Source organism: Carettochelys insculpta, chromosome 1 (assembly GCF_033958435.1).
Source record: "Carettochelys insculpta isolate YL-2023 chromosome 1, ASM3395843v1, whole genome shotgun sequence".
In the NCBI taxonomy this organism is placed as follows: Eukaryota; Metazoa; Chordata; order Testudines; family Carettochelyidae; genus Carettochelys; species Carettochelys insculpta.
This window is the reverse complement of record NC_134137.1, coordinates 372124893-372147028: the sequence shown is the minus strand read 5'-3', so window position 1 is coordinate 372147028 and position 22136 is coordinate 372124893. Positions and strand designations below refer to the sequence as shown.

General features: G+C 49.7%; 1 pseudogene; it reads left to right on the top strand.

Moving 5' to 3' along the window:
- Positions 1-9649: 9649 nt before the first annotated feature.
- LOC142007520 (endonuclease domain-containing 1 protein-like) lies at positions 9650-13777 on the top strand (annotated as a pseudogene).
- The last annotated feature ends 8359 nt before the right edge of the window (positions 13778-22136 follow it).

Below are 22136 nucleotides of genomic sequence, written 5' to 3'. Positions count from 1 at the left end.
GAAGGCTGGATTATTTTGTTGCTTGTTTGTTTTGCCTGGTACAAGGTTAACGATTCACCTGTCAGTGATTCCCTAAGCCCCACACACCCAGTGGAGCAAGTGGACCGAGGCGGGGCTGCCCAGCTTGAAGTGGGTGGTAGCTGCCCAATGAGATCCGATGCTGGAGTGTCCTCTCCAGGGCGCAGGCCTGGGCAAGTAAGTTTGAAGAAGCAGCTGATGCCCAGCAGCAGGTTCCCCGTCTCCACGCCACTGATGTAATCCAAGGGAAAGGTGAAAGCCAGTACAGCTTGGCACCAATGTTGTTGCAGGAGCTGCCAGAGTGAGATTGAGCACAACCTCAAACTGCCTTAGGGGCTCCATCTCTGGATTTTTCCCCGGGGTTTACTCCCGAAGCCTTTCCCATGACTAGGTATCGCCGCGAGGTAGCGAAGGTTTTAAATCAGAATTTCCTTGTCCTAGGTGGGTGGCCTTCCCAGGCTGACGAGCCCCATCTACCCGAAGCAGCTGGTTTTAAGGCGCCAGTCACCCGCCTTCGCCCCTTCTCCTGTCAGTGCAAACAGTTTCGCCGGGCTTAGAAACTAAGCCACATGTGAAGGCTAGGAGCTGGACTTCGGTTGTCAGAGGCTATTGGAGACGCACGCCATGGGAGCATTTTATAGATAGTGGGAGCTTATCCCTGCTACCACCCCTGGCTCTGACAACCCTTGAAACCAATCCTGTCCAGAACAATGCAAAAATACTCCATTTCTCCTGCTTCTTCCCAGAAGCCTCGGATTGTAGCCACTCATGTCATGCGATAAAGCTGTTTGAAGAATCCACCTTACTTAATTAGAGACAACAAAATCAAACATTCTGTGGCCTTTGGTGTCCCTCCTTGCTGTCCTTTATATACAGATGTATTTATGTCATCGTTTGCGTTCTTTTCAGCACCTGATTAAGCTGTAAAAGTACATACCATAGACAGAAAACAAACTTGCAATTATAGTGCTCCACCTGCCTCTACAAAGGAGAATCCCCTCTTATGACAGTCAGCTTTTGGTTTATGTTAGGAAGGGGACAAATGAAAGGCAAAACCATAGACACCAAAGCAAAAAAGACAGATTTAGAGAAGAAAAACCAGAGTAAAAGAGGATAAAGACATGGAAAATATGGGCTAGATCCCAAGATTCACCACAGACTGGAATGAGGATCAATGAAAATCAATGCAGCTGTCCGGATGGAGATGGGTGGAGACCCTGCAGAATCGAGGGGAACCGCTAATCAAGGTAAAGTACAAGTGGGGTGAATTATTTTCTTGCTCTGTCTCTAACTAAAGGGCTTGAAGAAAGATCCCATCTCCCAAATGGAATAAACCATCCCATTGTAAGACGGTGCTTTTAGTCATCCTGTATCAGAGGGGTGGCCATGGTAGTCTCGATCTGTAACAGCAACGAAGGGTCCTGTGGCACCTTATAGACTAACAGAAAAGTTTTGAGCATGAGCCTTCATGAGCAAAGACTCACTTCATCAGGACCCTTTGTTGCTGGTACATTTAAGCCCCGCAGGCTCTGACAATACAACTGTGCCGTAACCAAGGCCCAGAACTTGGCCAGTGTCCTGGGATAGGTTGCTGGTCTGTAGGGAAGCACCTTATACAGGTGTAACCTCTCTTATCCAGCCCCCTTGGGATCTGACCTGAGCCAGATAAGAGAATTTTCCAAATGAGGGAAAGTCATCTTCCCCCTTCCCCTCAGCTGGCTCCCCACTGACTGCAGGTCCTGGGAGACGGATCCCAGCTTTTGGCTGCCCCTGGATCCTGCACCCACAGATTCTGGCAGCCTGTGACTGATTGCAGCCACTGGCCCTGGCTCCCTGCCACCTCCGGCCCCAGTAGCCTGCAGCTGTTTGCAGTTGCCTGCCCCAACTCCTGGATGCCTGCATTTCCCAGCAGCTGTTGGCTGACAGCAGTCACAGGCTGCTGGGACCCACAGGCAGTGGGGAGCTGGGGCCAGTGGCTGACAGCAGGTGCAGGCTGCCAGACAAGGGATGTTGCCAGATGACAGAATTCCGGTTAAGAGAAGTGGATCCTGTACTAGTACAACTACAACAACAGTTAATCCCCCAAATTATTAAACCTATGGTCTGCATCTAAAGCTAATCAAATGCTACATTCCTCTTCCAGTATCTGGTAGAAACAGTGAACAGAGAGGTTGATAACCAGAAGAAATGCTTTTAGAATGTACGAAGGGTGATGGAGCTGTGATTAAATGCCTAAATATGGATTGTAAGCACCCAAGTTTGTTATAATTTTTCCTTTTTAAAAATATAGTTCTGTAGGGCGTACCTCCCCTTGCCCTGTGTACTTTCACGTTACTGTGAGACTTTGTGTATTCTGAGGCAAATTTATTTGCTAAATGAGATTTTTAGTGAGCATGTCAGGCCTCCGTCAGCAGAGTGTGAGAGATTGTTTTAGCGCAGTGCCTTGAAACTGTGATAAGATCATAAATGTCATGAAGGCACACAAGATATTTCAGTTAAGAAATTGTTATTTCAGCTGCCAGCTCATCTGGGCAGTTCCCAAAGATATCTCAAACAAATAAACGTTTTATCCTCCACACACCCCCCTTCGGTGCGACAGTGGTGTGCTGTAAGCTAAGACTAGCATCGTGCCAGGGTCGCTCCTGAGTTGCTGCATATTGTGTTTGGCACTGTGGCTGCTAGCAGCTCCTGGGGATGCACACTGGGTGCCAGCAATGAGGGGGTCAGGGCCAAACCCATTGGGCTGTCTGTGGAAAGTCGACCGCTGGGGGCTTTGCTCTGCCTGTCTCCAACACTCTGGAGCCCCAGCTACCATCTCCATCTGGGGGCCCCAATCAGTTCAGGTGTCAAGCAGTGGTCACCATGCCCTCTTCTTTCTCTCTCTCGGTGAACCCTCCACATCCTGCCGTTTGTACTCGGTTATGGTTTGCTAGTCCGAACTTTCGCAATCAGATTTCAGTTAGATTTGGTTTTGTAGCTGCTTTGTTTGTTTAGCTGCCCTTGTATGGTTACTACCCGGAAATAAATAGCGTTCATGGTTAAGCATGCAAGCTCAGGCTGGCAGAGGCAGGGTCACGAAGGTAGGAGTAGGCTCAGACTGTTTTCTGAAGTACAGTAATCTCTCGAAATGTGCAATTTTGAGCTGTGCTTAACTCGCCTTAACATGTGTTAAGCGAAACTCAAAGTCCCCCTTGCCCTGGCTCAACCCCCACAGCCTGTGCAGCCCTGGTTCAAACACCCCCAACCCAGTTCAAAGCCCCCTGGCACTGGTTCACCCCCATCTCTCATGGCTATGGCTCACCATCCCCCGCACTGGCTCCAGTTCCAACTCGCCCCCGCTTCACCTGGCTACAGTTTGCTCCAGCCCCCAGCCCATTCTGGCTCAGCCTGCCCCACTCCCAGCTACAGCTCACCCTCGCCCCTGCATGGCTCCAGCTCAGTCCCCCAAAGGGACGCATGCCCATGGCTCACCACCCTCCCTGGCTCCTCCTGCAGCCCTAACCCACCTCAAACTTAACCCCTCTGCCCCCTCCCATGGCCCCAACCCACCACCAGGTTTAACCCACTCCAACTGCCCCTCCCCAACCCCAGGACTTCCCTTTCAAAAGGAGCTCCAGGTGCTCCTGCTGCTTCCCTGGCGGCAGAATGTGAGTTCCACCTGGGAAAAGAGCCACCCCCCTGACTTAAGCAAAATTCGTGTTACGTGAGGGTGCGTGGGAACACAGCCCTTGCATGAGTCAAGGGACTACTGCACTGTAATATCCATTATTTAGTTGTGGGTTAATCATAGAATCATAGACCAACAGAGCTGGAAGAGACCTAAGAAGCCATCAAGTCCAGCCCCCTGCCCAAGGCAGGACCAAACCCATCAGATCAGCCCAGCCAGGGCTTTGTCGAGGTGAGACTTAAACACCTCAGGGATGGAGATTCCGCTGCTTCCCTGGGTAGACCATTCCAATGCTTCACCACCCTCCTAGTGAAGAAGTTTTTCCTAATGTTCAACCTGGACCTTCCCAACTGCAACTTGAGACCATTGTTCTGTGTTCTGCCATCCGTGACCACTGTGAACAGCCTCTCTCCAGCCTCTTTGCAACCTCCCTTCAGTAAGTGGAAGGCTGTTATCAAGTCCCCCCTCAGTCTTCCCTTCTGCAGACTAAACAGTCGCAATTCTCTGAACCTTTCTTCATAGGTCATATGCTCCAGCCCCCTAATTATTTTGGTCATCCTCCGCTGGACCGTCTCCAGTGTATCCACATCCTTCCTACAATTGGGGGCCCAGAACTGGACACAGTACTCCAGATGCGTCTTCACCAAAGCCGAATAAAGAGGAATAATCACTTCTCTGGATCTATTGGCAACGCTCCTCTTGGTGCAACCTAAAATGCCATTAGTCTTCTTGGCTACAATGGCACACTGTTGACTCATGTCCAGCTTCGTGTCCACTACAACTCCCAGGTCCTTTTTGCGGAACTACTACTGAGCCAGTCAGACCCCAGCCTGTAACAATGCTTGGGATTCTTCCGGCCGAAGTGCAGGACTCCTCATTTGTCCTTATTGAACCTCATCAGGTTTCTTGCAGCCCAGTCTTCCAATTTGTCTAAGTCACTCTGGACCCTGTCCCTACTCTCCAGCATATCTACCTCTCCCCCTAGCTTAGTGTCATCCGCAAACTTGCTGAGGGTGCAATCCAACCCCTCACCCAGGTCACTGATAAATATGTTGAACAGAACAGGACCCAGAACTGAACCTTGGGGCACTCCACTAGAAACCAACCGCCATCCCGACATTGAGCCATTGATCACTACCCGCTGGGGCCAACCTTCTAGCCAGCTTTCTATCCATCTTATCGTCCATTTATCCGATCCACATTCCTTTAACTTGCTGATAAGAATATTGTGGGAGACCTTAACAAAAGCTTTGCTAAAGTCAAAATAAATCACACCCATTGATTTTTCCCCATCCACAGAGCCAGTTATCTCATTGTAGAAACTAATCAAATTGGTGAGACATGACTTGCCCTTCATGAATCCATGCCGACTATTCCCAATCACTTTCCCCTCCTCCAAGTGGGTTGCCAATAAGTACAGGTCAGTGTTCCAGATCAGAACCTCAAATTAGGTTCCAGGATTGGATTTGAGGTCTAAGCTCAGATGATCCTTTAAAATAGGCCCAGATTGAGGCATCTGATCCAAACACACAACATTTGGGAAAGTTCAATTTCATGTCTGGATTTTGAACCTCCAACTCCAAGAACATACAGGGTGTGTCTATACTAGACGGCTACTTTGAAGTAGCTGGCACAACATTGAAATAGCGCACGTTGCATCTACACACGCCCTGCACTATTTCGACATTGAAATCGACGTTAGGCGGCGAGATGTCAAAATTGCCGTTCCTATTCGAAGATGGGAATAGCGCCCTACTTCGACGTTCAATGTTGAAGTAGGGTGTGCGTAGACAATCCGCTTCCCGCTACTTTGAAATAGCAGGGTCCTCCATGGCAGCAATCAGCTGAGGGGTTGAGACGTGCTGTCCAGCCCCTGCGGGGCTCTATGATCACTGCACACAGCAGCCATTAAAGCACCATGGACTCAGAGTTCCTGTGGCAGGAAGCTGAGAGCATGCAGGCAGAAGCGCCCACATGTGCTAGCTCTGCATGCCCCCTATGGGCCCCAACCCGACCATGCAACGCCATGGCATCGAGCCAGCCCCCTGTACACCCCCAGGGCTCCCCTCTGAAGGGACCCAGGGACCCCCAGCAGCCAAACGGGGGGGCCAAAAAGCGGTGGGGCCCTTCCTGGTCAGAGGCTGAGCTCCGAGACCTGCTGGAGCTCTGGGGTGACCCTGCCCGCACTCCGGATCATGTCCACAGCAAGGTGAAGGAGTTGTGGCAGGGTTATGCCCGGGTCCGGGACTCAGCCAGCCGGTTTGGGGCAGCCTCCGCTGCTTGCCTCTATTACAGGGAGCTCAGGGCCATCCTGGGCCCACGGGACACCTCCTCCCTGCCAGGCCACATCGGACACCACAGACGAGGAGTCCCAGCAGGCCCACAGCTGGAGTCTGGCCCAGGGGCCAGCCCCATGCCCTGGGGTCCACCCAAGGAACCACATCGTGGGACAGCAGAGGAGGGGTCCAGCAGTGAGGAGTGGTGGCTCTTCGTAGACCTCCCCTCCCAGAGCACCAGACGGGTGTCTGCCCACTGGGTTTCCCTGACTGCGGCAGTGGACAGTCAGGTACGTACCCCACAGGGCACACACCCCCGGGCCATGGGGCAGGGGCACCAGACATGATTGGGAGCCCCAAACACCCCCAGTGGACCCCGACCCGCAACTGCCCAGCCACAGCATGGTCCCAGGACGGTGGCACGGCCATCAGCACCTGTCAGCACCCACACCCATGGACAGCACTGTGCTCTAACCCCAGGGGCGGGGGGACCATGCAATGGGGAGACCCAACAGGGACACGATACCCATCGACGGGGGCCGGAGACCCAGCACCCAAGGGGAAACGAGGCACATGGGCTACAGGCCAGAGCACAGCACTAACAGCCTTCCCCTCCCTACCTCCCTCTCTGCAGCTGCACCATCTGAGGCCCCAGGCAGCCAGACACCCTCTGTGGTCCCCAAGAGCCCGCCGGAGGTCAGCCACCACCAGCGCCTGGGGACATCACCGAGGCCAGCAGGACGGGCACACTATTGCCGGACCCAGTGGATGGCCCTTGTGAACCCCCAACTCCTGGCGGCTCTCCCATGGCAGGCAGAGGTGGCCAAGGAGCAGCTCCACTTTGACCAGGATGAGTGCACCTGGCGCCGGGCGGCATGGCAGGAATTCATGGGCGTGTTCCAGGACATAGCTGGGTCGCTTCAGGAGGCTGTTGCCCAGCTCCAGCCCCCCCGCTGCTCCCCCGCTGCCCTCCCTGCCTCTCCACCCAATGCCCCCCCACCGCCTCACCTGCCTCGCTGCTGCCCCACCTGCCACGCCACCCTGCCGCCCCGCCTGCCAGCCCCCCAGGGCCAGATCCCACTGGGGCTCAAGACCAGCTGGTGGAGGCATCCTGGCCGTACCTGCTGGTCCTCCTGGCCTCCAGCTGGCCACGCCGGGGACTGTGGACAACAGGTGGGCCACGATCCGTACCTGCCGGGGGTCACGCCCCTCTACCCTCACCCCAGATTGATGGGCCAATGGCCAACCCATCTGCTGTCCCCCCATTTGTATATAGTTGTCCCCCTTTGTATATTGGTTCCAGTTTTTGTTGTGCACATAAGACAGTTTACTAGTATTCAATAAGCCACAGGTTTATTTTCCACAGAACCTGAGATGTGTGCTTGTTTGGGGGATCGTGTGCAGGCAGTGGGGTTGGTGTGCGGGTAGTGGGGGTGGTGTGCGGGAGGCTCTCTGGGGAAGGCCATGGAGGTGCTCAGGGGTCTCCCTGATCAAAATCTGCCTGCAGGGCCTCACAGACCCGTATTCCCTTGTGGTGGGCCTGGCAACTGGGTGCGGCAGCCAGCTGGGGGAAGCCCGTGCTGGCGTTGACTGCCCACCCCAGATGAAGGCCACCCCCTTGCTCTTGACAATGTTGTAGGGAATGCAGCACGTGCCCACAATGTGGGGGATGTTCTGGAGGCCAACATCCAGGCGGGCAAGGAGGCACCACCACCGGCCCTTCAGGAGGCCGAAGGTCCTCTCCACCACTTGGTGGGTGTGGTTCAGTTGGGTGTTGTAGTGCTCCTGGCTGATGGTGAGGTGGCCGATGTATGGGCGCTTGAGCCAGGGCTGGAGGGAGTAGGCTGCATCCGCCACAAGGCAGAGGGGCATGGTGGTGTCACCCAGAGGGAGATCCCTCTGAGGGATGTAGGTCCCCACCTCCAGCCAGCGGCACAGGCCTGAGTTCCTAAAAACGCGGGTGTTGTGTGTACAGCCGGGCCAGCCCACGTAGACATCCTGGAAGCAGCCCCGGCTGTCCACCGTGTCCTGCAGGACCACAAAGTGGTAGCCCCTCTGGTTGATGTATCTTCCCCTGCTGTGGTCCAGGGTGCAGATGAGGATGTGGGTCCTGCCTAGGGCCCTGAAGCAGTTCGGGAACCCTGTGTCAGCAAATCCAGTGATGGCTGCATCCAGGTCCCCGACTCGGACAAACCTCTGGAGCAGCATGGCATTGAGCGCATGGACCACCTGTGGGGAGGGGACACAAGTGCCCATGAGGGTGTGCAGGGTGCCCCAGGCCCCTTCCACCAGGCCCCCCTCCCGGGGACCTCCCTAGGCACCCCCCCACCCCCTCCCTACCTGGTACTCCTCCCTTCTCTAGACTCCACCCAGCCCCCTCCCTCCCCGGCACCCTCCCTTCCCAGCCCCACACCCGGCTACCCTCCCTGGCCCCCCACCCCCCCAGTGGGTGCGTGCCTGGGCCTCTTTACCTCCATGACAATGGCCCCGACCATGGCCTTTCCCACTCCAAACTGGTGTCCCACGGAGCGGTAGCTGTCTGGAGTGGCCAGCTTCCAGACAGCTGTTGTGACCCTCCTCTCGACGGGGAGGGTGCGCCGCATCCGGGTGTCCTGGTGCCTCAGTGCGGGGGTGAGCCACTGGCAGAGCTCCAGGAAGGTCTGTCGGTGCATGTGGAAGTTCTGCAGCCATGTCGTCATCCCACTCCCCCATGACCAGCTGCTCCCACTGGTCGGAGCTGGTGGGGTAGCTCCAGAGGTGGCGGAGCACCCGGTGGGAGAGGAAAAGGGGAACCCAGTGGTCAGGGGTGTCCCTGTCTGCCTCTGGGGAGGATCCCCCTTTCAGGAGCTGCTGGGCGGCCTCCCGTACGGCACCTAGCAGGGCGCTTGCTCCCTGGGTGACAACCTGGAAAGCTTCCAGGTGCTGCTGCTGCTGCTGCTGGGGGGGTCCATGGCTGCTGTGCGTCAGTCTGCAAGAGTGTGGCTAGTGCTCTGCAGACCTCATGCTGTGCAGGCCGGGTGTGTCTGGGAGGGGCCCTTTAAAGGAGCGGCTTGCTGTTGACCCAGAAGGGCTAGTCCAGCCTGTGACCCCTTCCGCAGGCTTTGCTGGCCCCTTATTTCAGCAGGGAGCGCTTGTGTGTGTGGAGGCTCCACGTTTCCTTCTGGGGTGGCTCCTTTTGATGTTCCCTGTCGATACTTAGACGTTGAGCGTCGACGACAGCAGCCCCGGAGGATGTGTGGACAATACGTGTCAAAGTAGCCTATTTTGATGTTGTTACTTCGACATAGTGTCTTAGTGTAAACGTAGCCATAGATTCAAAGTGTTTTGTTTGGTCAAAGGAACTGTGGTCTGGGATCATTACAAATGCCATAAAGCATCTTGTATAATAAAACATTTGAGAACCCTCCACCCAAAACCTGGTCAGGAACTTAATTCAGTTGTTTCACTTATAAATTACTTGAAATGGTTCATACAGCCAGCTAGCTCTGTAAGCGATGTCTTGAAAGAGAACATGGAACAATCAATTGTAATGCTGATCCAAGCTCCGCCCATGTAGTACTCACACTGCTAGAGGAAGCTCTAATTACGCACAAGCCTCCCTTCTTTAAGGGTGTATATAAACAAGCTCGAGCTTATAGGCTCATTCTGTAACAGCAGCTTTTGAAAAATCCACTACAGCTACAAACAGGACCAAGCCAATTGGCAAGTTGGTTGTGCACTCCTTTCACCTGGTAGGTTGGTTTATTTCTGAAAAATAATATTATTTATAGCTTGTGTAATCATGAGTTGCCAAGTAGAAGAGATTTCAGTGAAAGCCTATCAATTGTCACTTGAGAGAAAACGCCAGCACTGGGGAGCAAGACCTAATACAAAGACTTGTTTTGGGTTCTCTTTCTTCTGTCTTAGGGCAGTCAGCTCTGAACATGTTAAAAACAATGGAAAACCCTGAGTTTCAGATCATGTCCTAAGCACCCAAGCTCCTGACAGCAGGGAACAGCTGATCTGTAGTAGTTTGCTTGGTAGCAGCAGCTATCCAAATACAGTTTGATTGGCATCATAGCATGATCCAGTTACTTGAAGCAGAAAGCATTCTGTTCTGGTGGCATCAGACACAGATGTATACACTACTGGTTCAGCCTCTCTAATCCGGCACCCTGGGGACCTAACTGGCGCTGAATGAGAGAATTTGATAGACCGCAGAAGATCAGTATTGTCTAGTACATGGCCAACACTTCCACTGCTTACTGGGCTCTTAGAAGACATTTAGGGAAAAATTACAGCCAAATAACAGCACGAAACACTGAGAGCCAGGACTGGTGTCTGTAAACAAACTTTACTGGAGCACAGGAAGCTTGGCCATCCCCATGATAAATGGTTGTCTTGCTAACTAAAATCATGCTGGCTTATGGATGTTGCTGGATGAGAAAATGCCATACTAGAGAGTTTCAAAATGTACTTATTTTAATAGCACTTACTCAGCTACAACAACTGAGGTTTTGCAGATCCCAGTGAAACTGGAAGAACCCAGTCTTGGATCAGTTTATCTGACATCATGGGATGTGATCAAAATAGGATAAAGCATCCAGGTTTTCTGGCATTGTTGGGGGATTATATAGGTTGTTTTCTCTGAGAAACAGGATATTGTCCTGCTAACAACTAAGGACGGAAAACGAGAGGCAAGGTGGCTGGCAAAGCTACTGTGTTCCAAATGGAAATGTTTGAGTCAAATCCTGCCTGACATAGACAAACCTTCAGGAAAATGATCCTGAAATGCTGCATTTTGCCTTTGAAAACAGGAATTTGTAGCCACAAAAATAGGGGAGAAGTGTGGACTTCTAATCAGCCTGATGGAGAAATATGGTTATGTCTATGCAGTGAATCAACCCCTTCACATAGCTCTCTTCAGGCATTTCTACACAGCAAAGTTATTTTGGAATAATGACCATTATTCTGAAATCACTTTGCAAGCATCTACTCAGCAAAGCTGCTATTTTGAAAAATAGCTTATTCTGAAATAATGCTGCTGTGTAGACATAGCCTACCTGCCCCCTCCTAGGTGTGTAACACTGTCAGAAGTGATGGCACCAGTGTCTTCCTCTTGAAATTTGATCCATAACCCTCTTCTCCAAGGGCTCAAGAAGTGACACTAACTTCCATGTTGGTTTCCACTTTCTGAGGCAAGGTGGTTGTCTGGTAAACAGCTCTTGCCTGGGTAGACCCACTCACTCCTCCTCTGGGAGACCATGTTCATGCCAAGCTTACATTCTACTTACCTTTGTTCTCCAGGTACAGAAGAACCTCTTGCTCTAACTAATTCCTATGCTGCTGCTGCTGCTCCTGCTCCATTTTTCCGTATGGTGCTTCATGGTGGGAAACGGTGAGGTGGTGACATCTTTTGAAAACACATGCCCTCAGCTTTTCTTCAGGTTAACCCCCGCCCCCCAAAGGATGCCATCAAACCTGCCAATCCAGCCCAGATTTGCCAGGATTACAAGAATCAGTATCGCTTTGCCACCTTGTACGACAGGGACAACCGCATCCCAACATACTCCGCATATATCTACCAGCCGGGTTATGGTAAGAGACCTGATAGCTGGATGGTAGAATCTCAGGTAAGATGCTCTCCTGATTGCCTCTCCATTATAATAGGACATATTCTTGGATATTAAAAATTGCCATATAGAATAAATCCCCAAATACACTTTCCCATCTCTGTCTCATGCATTCTCTCTCTCTCACACACACAACTGGGAATTCCCTGTCCCAAGCTGTAGTGCAGACTCAGATCATTGTGACAAAGATTAGAGCAGGACACTGGGAGCTGGAATGCCTGGATCCTGTTCCTCACTTCTACTGGTTTGCTATGCAACCTTGGGCAGGTCACACCTGGGCTGTGCCCTGTCATCAACAGCTAAAGAATAGAGATGTTAATGCTTATCTATCTTATTGTGAAAATTGATCTTTTCAAGTGCTTTGAGCTCCTTGGAGGAGAGGTGCTGCAGTCATGCAAAGCATTTTTATGATTTTCTCTTATGGAACTCCAAAAAAGATAGTGGTCAGAAATGGACTTTGGTTTTGTACTAATACCATCTCCATGTTGACAAGGGATTATGTACCAACCATGCTGTTTCTGGCTCATGAGGACAGAGTTGAGACACCTGTCCTTTAGTAGAGACCTTGGGTCTTGTCTGCTCCCTCTAGAACTCATTTCAGAATTCCTACCCCTTTTTCTGAGAACATGTGGCCCCAAACTGGCAGCTGACTTCTGTGTTCCTCTGGGCCAGGCTAGCTCTGTACACTGTAACTGGGGCATAATCCAGCCTTCAGGAAGCAGGGAAGTAGGGTACGTCTACACTACCTGGGAGATCGACCTGGTCAAGGTCAATCTTCTGGGGTTCGATTTTGTGGGCCTAGAGGGAAGTGCAAAATTAAACTATCAGGGTCAACAGTTGACCTCTGTACTTCTCATTCTCATGAGGAGTAAGCGAGGTCCATGGAAGACACTGTCCTGTCAATCTCCCTCATTGACGACGGCCAGGTAAGTCGATCATAGGTACATCAATTCCAATTACCCAATTGCGGTGTCTGGAATTGCATGCCTATGATCAACTTCAAGGTCTAGTGTCAACCTGGTCGAAGTGGTGCTCCTCTTTCACGAGTCGTGACTGTGACTAAGGTGCTAGGCTACGTCTACGTGTCCAAGTTATCTTGAAATAAAAGCAGTTATTTCAAAATAACTTTGGCAGTGTCTAAAAGATGCACACGCTATTTCCAAACAAATTCGAAATAACGGGTGTGTTATTTTGATTCCAATAAACCTCGTGGCCTGAGGAATAAAGCCTGTTTCGAAATAGACCATAATGGGCTCCAATCGCACTATTTCAGAACAGTGCTATGGACCTGGAAATGCTGTTTTGAAATTTCGTGTCTGACTGTGTGATTTCAAAATAAGATATTTTGAAATAGCCATTTGGAATGTCTTATTTCAAAATAGGGCTGTCTTGTAGATGTAGCCCTAGTGAGCTTCCTCTCAGGTGACTCTCAGGCCCTGGGGGCCCCAGAGGCAAGAACACAGATCCCTTGTAAGCTCTCTTACTTAGAGCTCCCAATTGCTTTAGACCTCCAAGGCATCTGCTCCATTTCTCCTACACACGACTGACTCTGTTGTTTGTTTTTGACTTTCAAGCTGATGGGTCCAACTTACCAAAAGGAAATGGCAACAGAATGGATCCTCTTAAACAATACTGGTGTTGACCTGCGACTGCTTAATGAGAGCCAGGCTGTCCTCCAAGATTACAAGAACCTAACTAATTTCAACAGGGGTCACTTGAACCCCAATGGGCACCAGCCCGATCCTGACTATAAGGCTGCTACCTTCACCTTGACCAACATCGTGCCACAGCTGATAGCTCTCAACAGTGGCAAATGGAACAACTATGAGCAAGAAATAATGGCGAATAGGACTGCAGGGTGTGCTATGACATACGTTGTTGTGGGAGCAGTTCCTGGCAACAATTACATTGCTGCAGGCAGAGTGAATAAGCCCAGCCACATCTGGTCTCTGCCTGCTGCGAGATTGATAACAATCACAGGAAGTCCTGGGCAGTCATTGCTCCCAACGATCAGAATGTGGCTGAGCTGCTCACTCTGGGTGAGCTGGAGGAGAAGCTGGCTGACCTGTACAGAAAGGAGAAGATCCTTCTCTTTCACAGTGATTGTCCCCGAAAATAAACTCCTGACCCCACTCGCACCCCAGGACAGAGGGGTGGGAGCCTTCACCACGAGTTGCATTGTCATGACCATTACACACACTGAATTCAGCCGTGCAGCTTTGTCTATTAAATGCTTGTGTAGCTCTCTCTCCCCTACCTGGTGTACGTATGTGTCCCCAAACTTCTGCTAGGAGAGGAAGGTGTCTGGGACCTTGTTGTTCCCCTCCCATGTAACAAGTTAAGGGTGGCAGCTCTTCAGCTGTCAATCTTTAGGAGAGATCTCAGAGAGATTCCTCTTTGTGGTGCCATCAGGAAAGTGGGCTTTGCAAACGCCATTGGGTCTGTCTCCCAGCCTAGCCAGTCCTGTCACCCTAAAAGGCAGCGCTAAGGGGGAAATGTGATAGAGCGTGGGCTGTGTGACTTTTCCTGATAATGGTACCAGAGTGCATGACGACCACTCCACTGCCCCTCCACTAACCAATTCAGCGTCCACCCCATTTCCTAGCACAGACTCGGACATTGGCTACAGCTGGGTAAATTTTCTCAGGGAATAGTCTGCAGATGACAAGGAATAGTCATTGGGTCAGGGAACCCTGATGAGACAGATTCTATAGCCTAGAAATCGGAGCTGTCAGAGTGTGGGAGGGTTGAGTCCTTGCTTCAGTGACTATTCAATTATTTATGGAGTGGAATAGCTCCCACAGAACACAGCCTATACCAGCCTAGCCCAGTGCTCTCTTCTCTACTGTGGCAGAGCCAAGCACGATGCCCTCCTTCACATCAGGTACAATTCATCCCTCCCATTCTGAGTGAGTCCCCTGGGCTGAAGGGTCTGCAGCTTCCCTCACCCTTATTTTGTGACTCTGGTCTGCCCTGACTTTTGTCAAGGTGCCCAAAATCAAAAGGAAAATTTGAGTCAGGTCGAAATGAGCCATTTGGGTTTGACCTGACCTGAAACTTCTTCAATTCTTCAAAAATTTTGAAAAAATGTTATTGTCAGTTTGAGCCTTTATTTCAGGATTGCTGGCAAATTGAAAACCCCGTGATTCACTGACCTCTGGCATCTGGCAGACTGAAATAAATTGGGGAACTGGGGGCTGTTAGTGGAGCAATTACATAACTACAATATGGAGAGAGTAACCAGGAATGCCCAAAGGGACACCTGTTGAATCCCACCCGACGCCTACGGAATGCTGCCAGCTGATAAGAGTGAGGAAAATAAACGGAGACTGCACCAGACTATGCAAAAGTGGATTTGTTTTACTGTTAGCATTTCCCTCCCACCCTCCTCTTCTAGTTCACCCACCTGTTCACTCTATAGAGTGAGATCTTATTTTTATGTGATGTGTATCCTTTGTCTAGCAGGACCTGGTCCTAGGATGTCTCCATGCTTTTGTAATACAACCAATAATATTTTCTTCGCTCAGTCCTGCAGCTCACTGAGTCTCAGGCAGGCAGAGAAGAACTACCAAACTGTTTGTTTAAAAGCAATGTGGCCCACTTAGAAGAGCCACTGAATGGTAACTGCCCCTGGAGGAATGCACATGGGGGTACTGAGCTGAGGCATCCCCCGGGTCAAGGGCTTGCTCCTTCTTGTTCCCCATCACGAATTTAAAGCATTATCAAAGGCTTGGTACTGGCCTGGACTAAAGCACAGGCAAAACCCAGTGACGCTGTTTCAGAGAAATGAGGGCATCCAGGGTATCAGCAGTAGGAGATGAATGGTTTTACCAGCCACCTCTCTGGTTACTCATGGGCCTTTCCCTTCACACGCTCTGTTGTTTCATCTACCTCCTAGAGTGCTCAGAAGCCATCCCCCCAACCTCTGAGAGGCTAGAAACCACAGTCATGCTCACAATGCCCCCTCCTCTCTTTACAGTGGAAACCCCCTCTCTCTTTTTCCAGTGCTACTTAGAATCCTCCTCCTATTTGACTAGTAACCTCTCTCTCCACTACCTAAAACACTCCTCTAGCATCTCACAGAGCCCCAGCCCTGGGAAAGTTCGGCCACTCCTCTGGTTACACCAAGAGATGTCCTGCTCCCTTTGGTTACAGCGTGAAATACCTGGGACTCCAACGGAATGAATGACCCAGCTGTGACCCGCTCAGGGCAGGAGCCCCAGCAGCTGTCAGGAGCCATCACCTACTGGTGCAGGGAGCATAGCGGAGTCACAGGAGAGCTCTGTGACTGGGTTAATCCCAGGGAATCAAATGAAGCAGCCAATAATGTGGAGTGCAGTGGTGACCCAAATCCCACCTCAGGGATCCGTGTCCCAAGCACCTGACCTTGCTCAGCATGGAATCCGCAAAGGAGAGAGCTCCGCCTGCCAAGCCTATGTCGGAGAAGGATGTTTCTACACCTCCTGTGAGTGTCTACTAGGCTGGGAAATGGGAGGGAGAGGGCAGCTGCTGTTTGTTGCAACATTTTTCCTTCCTGGTAAATAGCCTGAGTGCTGTGAAGTTACACATGTCACTAAGCAAGTGGTCTCATCCTGGGGCTGCATTGCAGTTGGAGGCATGATTGCAATAAGGGCAGGCTTACACCGGCCAGCTGGGTGTCCACTGGCTCAGCTGGAAAATTAGAGAGGCGGCACCCATTGCAATATAGGCTAGACAAGTCTGCCTCGATCCCTGGGATGGACTCATGTTCATAGCCCACTCTACCGCCTCTTCGCTGCTATTTTAGTAGCACTGGTTAGATTAAAGGCAAGCCGACCCAAGCTGCAATCACACTGCTCATTGTGGTTAAGACAGATCCTCCCATTTGTGCTAAGATTAAGGATGCTATGGGTTCTGCTGCACTCGCTGGCTTGAGATGATTTCTACCATATATAGAGCTGACAGGTTGGCTCGATGGCTCTCAGCACCCCCACTATGCAAAGCATCCCTTCACTGCTGCAGCCTCTGTCCTGATACCCTCCCCCTGTTGCTGATCACCCCCACTCAGTGTCTTTATTGTGATCATTAGCTTTCTGGGAAAGCTCTCTCTGGTCTTTGGCTTTATTCTTCTGAAAGCTTTGCTAGGCGCACAAGTCTTAATGAACATGAAGTCTTGTGGCACCTTATACACTAACAGATATTTTGGAGCATAAGCTTTCATGGGCAAAGACCCGCTTCGTCAGATGCATGAGTAATAACTCTACCCTGGGTTGCTGGAGTCACAATGAGGGTCTCCACTCCTCTGCCTACTGTGTAGCTCTGTGGATTTCCCCCAGATTCAGTGAAAGGTGCATAGTATGTTCAGAGTCTGATTTTCATTTTATTTGATGCTTTGCTGCCTCCATACCTGGAGTGAAATTATACCTAGTGGGTACTGAGCACACACTGACATTTTGACCTTGTCAGGTATTACTGATCCCTTTCTCCAGTTATGAAAGAAGAGCTAGAGGCCAAGGGCATAATGGGAATGTAGCCCCTTCCCTACTACAGGGCAGCTCTCTCGGCAGGGAGCTAGCAAAGGGACTACAGCTCCCAGGGTGCCTGGGGTTCTCCCATGATACCTTGCAGGGAGGTAAGAAGAGAAACCAGATGGGGGGGTGCATTTGTAAATTTTGCACACCCTTCTTGCAAATGGGCCTGAATTCAGTCTTGTGCCTGATCATCTGGCAAACCTACAGAAAGGGAGGTTATGAGCCAGAAAAAGACTAATAATGCCTTGACAGGTCTCTTTCTCATCACTCCCAAATCGTTGTTGCAGGCACTGCCCACGGCATTTGGTGTTACAAGATTTTCTCAAATGCATTCATTATAGTTGACCAAAAGCTGCTCCAGATTATTTGGGGGTTTATTTTCATGTGACACATGAACTACCACCATGGGTTGACCATGATCAAAGGCCATATGGGGAGATGTGCTGGCCCTTTGCCCATGAAGGGCACCTTGGGGTTGTGAGTATGAAGCAGAGGAGACACACAGTAGCATGGTGGCCAGGAATTGATAGTCATACTAGAGAGCTGGTCGGAAACTGTTAGCCTTGTTTAATTAGAGGTAAATTCTATAAACCAACAAGTTATCCCTACCTTGCTGCCCCCTGCACTCTGGCAATCCATCAGTCCTCATCCTCACAGAAACCTCCACAACATGCTCAAAAGTCAAACCTGGAAGCTTCAAGTCAACTCAGCTAGACACCAAAATGCATGGATTCTGTCTCTTTACAGCCTACTAGCCGTCTTTTGTTCCAGGACTAGTAGTAGGTAGTCCGTCGTGTCCGACGATGACGTCTTGGGCTTGCACAGGCTCATCAGTTGTGGACTCGCATGTGGCTGAGGAGTCCAAGCTTTGGACGGCATGGGTGTTCACAGTGGGGGCAAGGGAATTGTCCTGGCTCTATTGGTGCGGCTGCTGTTGCTTTCTTCCTCTGATGAGCATCAATGAGGCGTATGCATTGTGGCTGTTCAAAGTTTTCATACGCATGTCATACAAGAACACGCCAGCCTGTCCGGTCTTTTCCATGCTGCTCTAGCTGATCTGGTTTTAAACCAGCATGAGCAATGTTGGCCTTCATGCAGTCTTTATATGTCTTGCAAGGCCTACCTTGATTCTTTTGCCCTGGGAGAGTTCACCGTAGAGGAGTTGCTTAGGGATTCTTGACTCCTCCATTCGCATGACATGCCCTGTGCAGCAAAGCTGGGCTTTCAGAATCATGCCTTCAATGCTCGTGGTTCCTGCTCTGTCCAGGACTTCCAGGTTCATAACTCTGTCCTGCCATCAAATGTGCAGTATTGACCTCAGGCTGCATGAGTGGAAGTGCTCCAGCAGTTTATATGTTTTCTGTACAAGTCCAGGTTTCACAGCCATACAGGAGACTAGTCAGGACTACAGCCTTGTACACTTTCAGTTTAGTGGACTGTCGGATATTGTGCTGATTAACCACTCGCTCTCTCAGACGTCCTAGTGCCCAGCTGGCCTGGCAGATTCTGGCATTGATTTCTTTGTCAAGGAAGCCATCATTAGCTATCACACTGCCGAGGCACTTGAACTCCACTACTGATTTTAACTCTGTTCCTTCAATAAAGATTGAAACAGGGAGAACACCAGATCCTGGAGCAGGTTGAAACAGTACCTCGGTCTTTCCTAGGCTGATGGTCAAACCAAAGGGGCGAGTGGCATCAGCAAAGTTGTTGACAATGAGCTGAAGATCAGATTCCTTGTGTGCCATACGTGTACGGTCATCAGCAAAAAAGGCTTCAAGGATGAGCCTCTCAAGCGTTTTGGTTTTAGCATTCAGATGATAAAGGTTGAAAAGTGACCCATCAAGACTGTATTTTATGTAGACTCCATGGTCCAGGTCCCTAACCGTATGGCTGAGGACGCACGTGAAAAAGAGGTTAATAACACTGGGGCCAGCATGCACCCTTGCTTCATGTCATTGGATATCTCAAATGGATCTGAGGACTCGCCATTTGAAAGAACAAAGCCAGTCATGTCATCATGGAACAGGCGTATGAGGTTAATGAATCTTCTCGGGCAGCCCAGTTTTGACAGGATACTGCAGAAGTGCTAACTGCCCACTTCATTTTGAATGGTCTCTTGCAGTATGTGTTGACTCCTTATCCTTAACAGTCTGCTCCACCTTGTACTTAGTTAGGGCACTGGGAAAGCTTGTCTCTTTTAGCCAGGAGAGGAATATTTTCAAAAAACTGAAAGGAAGAGGAGGGCATGAAAGCAACTCATGAGTCACCAGAACTGTGGGAGAGGTAACAAGCTTCAAGGCTACTGGGGACGTATAATTGTGTAGTTGGGTCCCTTGACACTATGCTCAGCTGATGTGACAACGCATGCCATCAGGTGGTTGAGAGACATCTACACAGACCACATCACTGAACATGGGAAATACAAGGAGAGATGAGCAGATGTGGTGCAGCCAAGAAAGCAACTCAAATACTTCCCTGATGGATTGTATTTTTCAACAGACAGCCTATCCTAAATTCTGATTCCTGAGCGACAATCTCTGTTCATTGACACATTTGCTTTCTGCTACCAGCTCTCTGTAAAACTTTCCATGAGTGATGCACCTAAATATTTGATTTCTAAATCCAAAAACTATTGCTAAACATGCACACCTAAAACTTGATTAGTGCTGATTTTTTTCTATATGTATTGCATGGCTCTTGAGCAAAACGTTCATTTGTAAATTATCCGAGCATGACGCCCTGATGTACAGAAACGCTTTCTCAACCTGTGTGCTATATACATTTGTAGTGTTCATTTTAACAAGGATTTTATTTCGTGGCTAATGATCTGTAATAATAAGCAGTCCTGTAGCACCTTAAAGGCTAACAATTTTATTTAGTAGGCAATGAGCTTTGTGGGTAAGTCTTAGGACAGGTGAAGAGTTGTTTGGGACCAATGAGCTTTGCAGAACAGGACCATCCACTGATAAGCTAGCTGGGATGGAGCAGGGGGCAGAGCAGAGCTGCAGCTTGGGCTGGAATTGGATGGCACTCTGTTAAGGCTGTTCCCCACTATGACACTGTGAGTGCAGAAGGTGGGAGCCCACAAGAGTCTTTAAAATGACCTTGCCTCTATAGGCTTCTGCTTGCAAGTTTCCCAAGGTCACAGAATCCCTGACCTTGGAAGGTATCTGCCACTACCCAGCAAGAAAACCCCTTTTTAGAACCAAGGAAGATGCACTTGGGATGTCTCCCTGTGGGTTAACCTTGTTGAAGGATATCAATGACAATGTGGAGGCAGCAGTAAGAACATGCGGGGAGCTGGGAAGTTGCTTTAAAACAAGTAGAGGTACGAGACAGGGAGATCCAATATTGCCAAGTATCTTCATCACACATCTGGAGAGAGCAATGGGCAAGATCAAGGAAGAGGTAGAAGGGATATCTGTGCATGGGAAAAGAATTAACAACTTGAGGCTTGCAGATGATTTTGTTCACAGAATCACAGAACCCCTGGGCTGGAAGGGACCTCAGGAGGTCATCTAGTCCAGCCCCCTGCTTCAAGCAGGATCAACCCCCGCTAAGTCATCCCAACCAGGACCTTATCCAGCCCAGACTTAAAAACCTCAAGGGATGGAGAATCCACCACCTTTCTAGGCAACGCAATTCAATGCTTCACTGCCTGCCTGGTGAAGTAGTTTTTCCTAATATCTAACCTACACCTCTCCCTCTTCAACTTCAGACTATTACTAGTTAGCATTGAGGAAGATGAGGAGAAGCTAGCGAAAATGGTGCAGGTGCTAAATGAAGAAGAGAAGCAGTAGGGACTGATTATGAACATCAATCAAACAAAAACAATGGTATTTGGAGCTAAGGGAATAGGAAGGAAGATCAGTGTTGATGTTATTGAACTAGAAAATTTAGAGAAGTTCACATATGTGGGGAGCAACACAACGCATGATCTAGACTGTAAGAAGGAAATAGCAACTAGAATAGCGAAAGCAAGAGTGAGTTTGAAGGTGATGGACAAGATCTGGAAAAGCAAAGCAATTAGCTTAAGAACGAAGCTGAGCATCTTGAAAACGTGTGTATTTAGCAGCATGTTGTACGGATGTGAGACATGGGTGATAACGAAAGATTCCAAAAGAAGAATATTGGCGTTCGAAAGGAGTTGTTATAGAAAGATTCTGAGAACAGGATGGATGCAGAAGGTCACCAATGAGGAATTATATAGGAAGATACAGCCGAAAGAGAACCTGCTGCAGAAGGTTATAAAACGGAAGCTACAACTATTTGGGCATATTTGCAGAATGAACGACAAAATTAAAATCAAGACCCTGGTATCCAGCATAATGGACGGTTCTAAGAGGAGAGGGAGACCCCACAGAGAATGGCTAGATGATACAGTAGATTGGCATGGAGCTAGTCTACAGAAGCTAAGCCACTCCGCACTGGACAGGGATAGATGGAAGGAAATAGTGAGAGAGGCATCAGACACCAACGGGTGCTGAGCCCACAGCTATTGATGATGATGATGATGATGATGATGATGTTAACCTTGGGCTCTTAACCCTCTTGTAGGAAAGAGCTTGAAAGCAACAAGGCTGACCTTTCAGTCTTAGGAATACATAGACACAGACCCTTCTCTAGGAGCTTGTCTACACTATTTTTTTCCCCTCAGAAAAACCCTTTTTTCTGGGGAACCCCCACCCCAAGGTGTTCTCACAGCCAAGCAGGATAATTTGAGATAAGAGAGCTTTTCCCTGAAAATAATTACTCCACCTTGCACACGGCTTTTGCCAACTCCCCATCCCTTTCAAGGTCGCAAAGGAACTTGAGCGAACAAATCATGACTATTACCGGCTCATGTGACGGCTCCTTTTGCAATGTTGTGGATTTGAACTATGGCTGTATAAGAATGTGCCATTTTATAATGCTGTAGCTGTGTGGATGCAATTTTCCAACATTACCTGTTTAGACATTAGAACAACAAAATAAGTAACATTATAAAAAAAGTCTGTCTAGGACACAGGAATCAAATAATTGCCTTTTTTTAATAAACGTGATTTATTAA